An 8,597-nucleotide genomic window follows, 5' to 3' on the forward strand; every position below is an offset into this window, starting at 1 on the left:
TGGCGCATCAAAGCTCCAAGGAACACTTAATAGTATAGCCACCCTAAACACAAATATCTGCAAATAGTCTTGAATATTTCATGAAGTCTTTAATGCTCAAGACTGGAGGGAAATTTTTCTTATCAATTTACTGTGATGATTTCTGCCAAAGGAAAACTAACTGAATTCGACTTCATGCAGTTTTACTTACTTCCCTCTGATCTTTATGGGAACAGATACTGCATGTGACTCTCTCTATGTGACAATGAGCTTTTCATTGTTGTTTGGAAGATGTCATTTAAATACTTGAATTACGTTTGTCCTCAGGCAGTAAATGAGATGCTAAAATGAGCTGCTTGTCAACGTCGCCAGGAGTCAGAAAGGCAAGCATTTTCAGGGCCGCCTCTCTGACAGCAAGGGAAGACAGATTATTTTCTGCAGAGGTGTCACACTGCCACATGCTCTTCTAGACACAGGCAAAACAACAAATATAAAATAAATAAAGTATTGTCTTTAATCACAAACATTTTCTCTGTGACTTCCAGTTATAATACTGTTGTGTGTCAAGTTCCCTTTATATCTGTGTCTGATTATCCAGCCAAAAAGCCATCATCTCACAGCTGCAATAGGTTGCATCTGGACTCTTTGCTCTCCATAGCACAATACATCACAACATTATTTTTACCTTGGAATTTTGTATTTAGGTTTTTTTTTTGTTTATCTGTTTGTTTTGTTACCATCTGCATTAACTTATGTAATTGTTGCACATGAAGAACTGACTAAGCTGAAGGGTGATCTGGATCAGCTCTTTCTGTCAGAGCAAAGTTTCTGGCACAGGTGTGCAATATTCTCTGCCTTTGTCTCTGCATGATGTCATTCAGTTTTAGTCAAATGAAGGACAGTCAACTGCTCAGTCACCTGTTCAGCAATGCAGACAACACACTGGAGCTTATTCTTGAGACAGGAGGTTGCAGTGCTAAACCTGAGACTGCAGTCTGATGTGAGGGTACTTTCTGTTACTGAACTGCACAATGGGCAGGATATTCACTAATGGCCTTTGATTTTACATATTTTCATCCTCATTTAATGCTGCTGGTGGTGGTAGACCCTTAGAAATTGATCAGCCAGTGGACTGGCTAGATTAACATATACAAATTAACAATATGATTGTAGATTAAGGTCCTGTTTGGTTTAAGCTGTTTATTTGAATATGTCTATGGAAATTTATCCTGAGATTGAGTTTCCCTGTTGCCATAAACCAATAAACTGAATGAATAATCACAGATTCCTGTTTACCCAAAATGTCACCCTCACAGACAGAAATCACAGTAATATATAGAAGAGTACAGCCATCCTGTCTGACATGAGAGGGCTGCCCTAAGACAAGAGAAAGACATGATAATCCAAAAATGAAACCACGGTAAATGGCTGACATAAAAATGTATCCATGTTATGGATTAAGAATAGTAGTAATGTGTTTTAATATGTGTGAGGCAGCTACAAAATGAATACATTAACCTGTTTACATGACACACAGCAAAGTTACTGTAGTGTGGATGAGCAGGCAGTTTAGTGCTGAAAGGATTAGTCAATTAATTGATTAGCTGCTCAACCAGAAACTAATCGACAACGGTTTTATCGGTCAGATAGACATTTGTGTGTGTGTGTGTAGATAGGTAAATATTGTATTTGAAATGGATAAATACACATTTATAAAAAAAGAAAAACTAAGCACCAAGCACAAACTTGTTCACAAAGGTGTACATACTATTGTACACCACATTTATAATAAATAATAATCTACAGACAAACTGTAGATATGTGCAGAAAATGTGTTTACGTGTATGTAGAATATCTGGATTGATGCTATAATGCTGTTATATAGCATTGTAAATTGAATACCTTTGGTTTTTGGACTGTTGGTACAATTACACAACCAATTTGACATTTGGACGCTTTTTACTCTTTTTACATTAGTTTACTTAGTTAGTCTATAAGATTAATTAAGTAAACTGATTGATAAAGAAAATTCAGATATAATTTGTTTTTATGAACGTGAATTTTTCTCATTACATTTTTAAGTGTCTTCACCTCAAGGTCATTAATGGAACAGTATGATCTAAAAATTTCCACCTCTCTTCTCAGCTCAAACTTATTTTTGTAGCTGAAACTCACAAGACAAGTGTTGTTCATAAACTTAAGAAGCTTGATGGACAAGATAGGACATACAATCATGGATTTACAGTGAGCAGTGGAGAGGAAAATAACACACATCCCTGCGTTACACCTGTGCTTGCAGCCTGGGGCTTGACAGGTAGCTGCCTTCGATCTGTCAGGAAGTCCCATATCAACCCACTCATTGAGGGTGCAATGTACAGCTGCAACAGATTGCTGTGGAGCAGGTACAGGATAATAGTGTTGAAAGCAGAGATGAAGTTCACAAATGGGATCCTGGCATAGAAACAAGAAGCCAAAACTACAGAGCCTCTGTTGTATGTGTATACTCAACTAGGATATGTAGGCAAAGTAGGGTTTGAAAAAGCAGGTCTATAACACTCTGGAGATTAGCCAGTATCAGGTTTCATTCTCACAAAGATGGGTACCAGCAGTCTGGAGGCATTGCGGAGAGTAAGAATGTCCTTATGTCCAAAGTAATGGCAACTTTCTGGTGAGAGTGGGACTTTTGAATGTGGCCAAATGCCATCAAAAACCAAAGAACATAAAGCTGCAATTAAAGTGGAAATGTAGACTATGCCATCATTATACGAATAGAAACCCTTAGTTTAACTGTTAAAAAATTCTTCCTACTGACCATTAAAGAATAGAGACCGGAGCCGAAGAATTTATTTTCTTGTACAAGAAGGAGCGTTTCACAATGCAACACACAGGATGAGGTTACAAAGAAAAAGGCTCCCAGTGGAGCGCCTACAACAGGATTTTATACATCTTAAGTTGGCATTACAGTTCTTTTCTTAATCTATCAAAATACAGACTTATAGATAACGTCATGTCTGTTTTCAGTTCTCCTGTCCAGGAGCCATCTTGCCCAACTGACCCCCAGATGACATGTCTCACCCTGTCTCCAATGAATTTCAATTTCTACATCTTCCTCTTTACAAATATAATACTGAACTTCCTTTAACCTTAGCTGATAAGTCTGCTGATGTTGCAGAGTTGCAGTACAAGACAGGAACAATTCATCATGATCTAAATAAAATAGTAACACTCATACATAGTGCAATCATAATTTTTATAACATTAACTATTTCCAAATATATTTTGGAGGAAGCATAATTACTGAATGACTTATGTTCACTGGTAAGATTTTTCCCATCCAGAAGTCATAAGTACGCTGTAATAAACTGCTGTAAAAATACAACCAAATTCTATACTGTAAATTTTAACGCTTTTTTGAACCAAAATCAAGAACACACATTAACAGTAGGCTACTGTACTATTTGACAGTAAAATATAGTATTTTCATTTTCACTGCAGCAGTAATGGAGGCACAGAAGCAACATGCAACCATGAACAACATCTGGTTACCCAATTAGCAACTACGTTTAATTTTTGCTAACATTAAACTGATATAATCCTAGCAAGCACTTGGAGCATTTTCAGGTAGAGTTCTTCAGTTGGAAGTTTGAATTACCGGTATTTAAACAATATTTTCACTTCTGCTTGCAAGTCAAGTTTAACTACATATCAGTGAATTCTAATAATCTATACCTACACCTTATGAGCCCCAAAAGACAGAGTGGTAATATTGGTTGTCTAAGCTCAACCCAAGTGTGTTCCTAAGCTGTAGCTAGGTTTCTGCAAAGATACTGTAGTTTGTTTCCAAGCTGTACTAAAAGCTAGTGATAATAATATGTGATTTTCCAGGCAATGCTGTTTGTTTGTAAAAGTGTTACATGTTGTTTTCAGGTGCTTCATTGTGATTAACCCTGAGAGGGGAACAGAGGCCAACCAGGCGAAAGTGAAGCTTAAGAAGACAAACAAGCTCACAGTGAATCCTTATCACCACTCTTCTGAAGAACTTGACGTCACTTCATGAAGGTAAGTTAGGTGTCCTTGTTTAAAATGTTTCTCGCTGCCATTCAACTGTTTCATTTCTTTTTCTCTCACTGTGTGCTCGATTTTCATTCTTGTTTTTTTCTCACTCAGTGAGCTGTGAGCCTGGAAGCCAACCCTCTGCCAATTATAACAGAGGACATTTGAAGGCATTACCAACTGTGTATCCTGCAATCTGTTCATTTGTGCTTTTATATTTTTTTAATATTTTATTTTATTCAGTTGCTGTTTAGACTCATGACTAAGTTTTGCTGGCAGCTCAGGATATTATAATTAACAGATATACATTGAATGATTTTTTTCAAACACGTATACTGAAATTTATTTGGCATATTTGAATGCCTCTGAATAAATGTTCAGTTCCATAAAGCTGTCACTTGTCTCATCCTCTTTTGTGATGGATGTTATGGTAGAGGGGTTATGACTTTTTAAATGTAAAACTGAGCAGATCTCATTACTGGACCAGTGAGATTGAAGACACATTGTTATTCACAGTATATGTCTGCAATTTATGGTTGTTTTCATTAATATGAATAAGAAGAAAACTTTTCAGTTGTTTACTCAAACATTTACAGTAAGAAACTGTTAATGTAGATTACAATAGCAACACAGTGAAAATACAGGTCCTTACTGCAGGCCCAGCTATAGTATCAAACTGTAAACACCACATTCTACAAAAGAATACAATAATGATTTTTACAGTAATTAACTGTTGAAGTAAATTACAGTGGTGACAGTGTAAAAAACAGTAAAATACTGGCAACTTATGGACATTTCCTCATTATATTGACAATGTTAATACATAACATGATATGAGTGGCATCATATTTCCTGTAAACCATGTTTGCTGATTAAGGTCGTTGTATATGAACAAAATTTGAGTTGAAAACACGGATCAGCCTCCACTCTTAATGGAAAGAGTCTTGCCTTACCCAAAAGGAGGCAACTTCATTGAACAGCTAATGCAAAGAGAGGCATGCTGGATAGATGCACACCTTTTGCCATTTTTGTGAAAAGTTGTTTATCTGTCTCTCTCGTTGCCTCTGTATCTAAGCCAAAATGTTTGAACTCTTGGCTACAAGTGTTTGCTTGGGAAAATTAATACTGGAAAGGTACTAGTTACTGGGTTTTATCATTCACTCTCTACGCCTGCAGGTGCAATAGATGATTTATTTGATTTGATATCCAGCTATGAAAATTCAGAACTTCTTATTCTGGGTGATATGAATATTAACTGGTTAACTAATACTTCTGATCTGAAAAATCTCTGCACTGAATTCAATCTCACACAGTTTATGTCTTCTCCAACTCAGCCAGATCTAAAAATGTAGAAAAGGTCACACTTCTAGATATTATTTTAACAAATAGACTTCAACATTATAAGTCTAGTGGTGTTTTTCCTCTAGACTTCAGTGACCACTGCCCAACAGCATGCATCACTGTCAAGTATGCGCCGTTTAAGAAATTCAGAGTCAAAACAGAAAGAATCCTTGGTTGTGTTTGGAAATTGCTGAAATGTTACATAAAAGGGATGCTGCCTGGTGCAAAGCGTGAACAACTAAATCATCCTCTTGATTGGCAATATTTTCGTCAACAACAGAATAGGTGTCTCACTGTTATTCTAAATCCAGTATTCCAAATCTTTCATTTTATGTCTCTGCACTATCTGAAAGCAAAGGAAACCATTTGGAAACTTTTGGAAAATGGTTCAATCATTATCACATAATCCCTCTTCATCCTTACCCAATTAAATTGTTCAAGGTTCCATCGCTAGCTCAGTCGGAAAGAAAATATGTGATGCAATGAATATTTCATTTCTTCAGGTTATTTATTTGAAAATGCTGGATATCTCTCCCACTGTCTCTGATCGTAGTGCACCTTGCTGGGCAAACAAATAAGGCACTCAGACCTTTTTATTGAAGCCTTTTACGACCCTTGAAGTGTTTAATGCTCTTTGTTTTATTGATCCTAAAAGGTACATTGGGGCTAATCAGTTAGAGCCAAGGCTTTTATTATTAGCAGCTCCATTGTCAGTTGACTTATATAATATATAAATAATAAATGATTACCGACCAATTTCTAAACTATCATGTTTAGTTGAAATGTTGTCTCAAAACTCCATTATAAAATTGCATCAATCAGGATTTAGACCTGTGTATAGTACAAGCAGGATTGTATTGCCATTTTTATTGATTTATCCAAGGTTTTTGATACTGTCGATCATCAAATTCCTGGAATCTATTGGATTTCATGAAAAGTTGTGTAATTGGTTTGCAAATTACCTCAGTGGTAGAACACATGCTGTTGTGGCTGATGGCTATCAGTCCAACTTTATGAGTGTTAACAAAGGTATGCCACAGGGCTCTATTCTAGGACCACTTTTATTCACAATTTTCATGAATGACTTAGGAGAAAATGTTAGAAACAGTACAATTCATCTGTGGATGACGCAACCTCTGTTGATCAAGCAGTTTAAAACTTGCATTTTGATTTCTGTGCTATACAGCACATTTTAATTGATCTTAAATTACTTTTAGACTCATTTACCTTCAAACTCATTTTTACACAACATACATTTTAAAACAAAATCCATGCTGTTTCTAGAAAACTGATTAACAGTTACACTGAAGTGAATATTACTACCCTTAATGGGACACCAATTGAAAGAGTATACTCCTATAAATATCTTGGTTTCTTGCTTGATGACAAGCTGTGCTTCAAAAAACATATTAATGAACTGACTAAGTCTTTAAAAACAATACTGGCATTCTTTTATAGAAATAAGGCATATATTACCCAAATCGCGAAAGGCAAACTGTTCAGTCAATCTTTTTATCTGTTGTGGACCATGGTAATTTATATGTACTGTACTCTCCTGCCTCTACTCTTAAACCTCTTGATGCAGTCTATCATTCTGCTCTTAGGTTCATAACTGGGGATGGCTTTAGAACGCATCATTGTATACTATATGAGAAAGTTGGGTGGCAGTCATTGGCAGTTAGAAGAGAAAGGCGATGCAATCTATTTTTTTTATAGAGCACTTCTTGGAAAACTTCCTGGGTATCTCACCCTCAAAAATCATCATGTTAGATTGGGAAACTGGCTTTTAAATACTATGCTCCACACAAGTGGAACAATCTGGAGAAGCTTGTAAAATTAGACAAGCTAATCCCTTTTAATCATTTTAAATCTCTTTTGACTGACATGGAGCAGTGTGAATGCACGTGTTTTTGAATTGATGTTGTCCTGTATGTTGATGTCTTTGGCCTGTTTGTTGTATAATCTGTTGGTACTGTAATTTTTGCGCTTTTATTGTTTCTTTTGTTCTTATAGCTGAATTGTTGTCGTTGATGTATACTGTAACTTTCGTGTGCTTTTTTTATGTACTGTAATCATGGCATCCATGTAAAAGAGAGCTTGCTCTCAATGGCCCTCCCTGTTTTAATAAAGGTTTGAAGAAGAATATGAGTATATGAAGTATATGATTGCTTATATGAATATAAGCAATGAAGCACTGGATTTTTATGATGGAATAACATAGCTCTTTTTTCTATCTGCTTTATATAGTGAGAGCTGATACACTCTTGACTCTTGTCAGTATTAGATGTAATGTATAGGCCTGTTAGACCTTTAGACAGCTCTTTATTTATACATGATTTGTACTTTGTCTATTAGACTTTAATTTATTAAGAAAGACAGGTACGTTTATCACATAATCAGCTAAATCAGCTGCTACATTAAGCTTTAAAAGTGTACACCTGTTGCTGAACATGTGATGAGCAAACCTGAAGAAGCTACGATACAACACTTTTGTATGTTTTGTACGACTTAATAAATAAATTAAGTCGATCTGGACATTCTTGATGTGTGCTTTAATTTTATATTGACAGAGACAAGCAAGTTCTCAGAAATACTTCAACGAGAAGACCTGACTATTTCTTTCTAATTAGTCATGTCAGTTTGAAATGGTGTAACACAAGGACTTTGATATTGACTTGTGACTCCTGGCTCCACAGGCCAAATTGTCTGAGTGGGAGATATCTCACAGAAAATCAAGAAGTAGAGGTTTTCTCTCTTACCACCAGCCTTCACTTGCTGCACACTAATGACTGTCTTGCCAAAGCATTTAACCTTGAGCCAATCTGTCTTCTCACTTTGAAAAGCTGAGTTCTTGAACCATGAAATAGAGGCAGTTGTCCCTCTGAAAGGAGGTTACAACCCAGACTACTTCAAGATTAATCAATTATTACCATTTCAGAAATCACTGGCTAAATTTATAATCAGAACTTTGTTGTTTCAATCTGCTTTTTGTCTTGTTCAGTTTCACAATAATTTTCTTATGAATAATTTTAAAACATTGGAGACATGACTGTTGTTAAAACAAATTGAGTGCCCCAGTAGCGGAATGGTTAATGTGACTGCAATGTCCCTGGTTCAGTTCTGGCCGGGACCTTCGTTGCATGTCATACCCATCTCTCTCTCCACTTGTTTCCTGTCTGTCTCTTCACTGCTCAATATCGAATAAAGGAAAAAAAAAATGATTG

The sequence above is a fragment of the Thunnus thynnus genome, chromosome 6 (genome assembly GCF_963924715.1).
Source record: "Thunnus thynnus chromosome 6, fThuThy2.1, whole genome shotgun sequence".
Classification (NCBI taxonomy): Eukaryota; Metazoa; Chordata; class Actinopteri; order Scombriformes; family Scombridae; genus Thunnus; species Thunnus thynnus.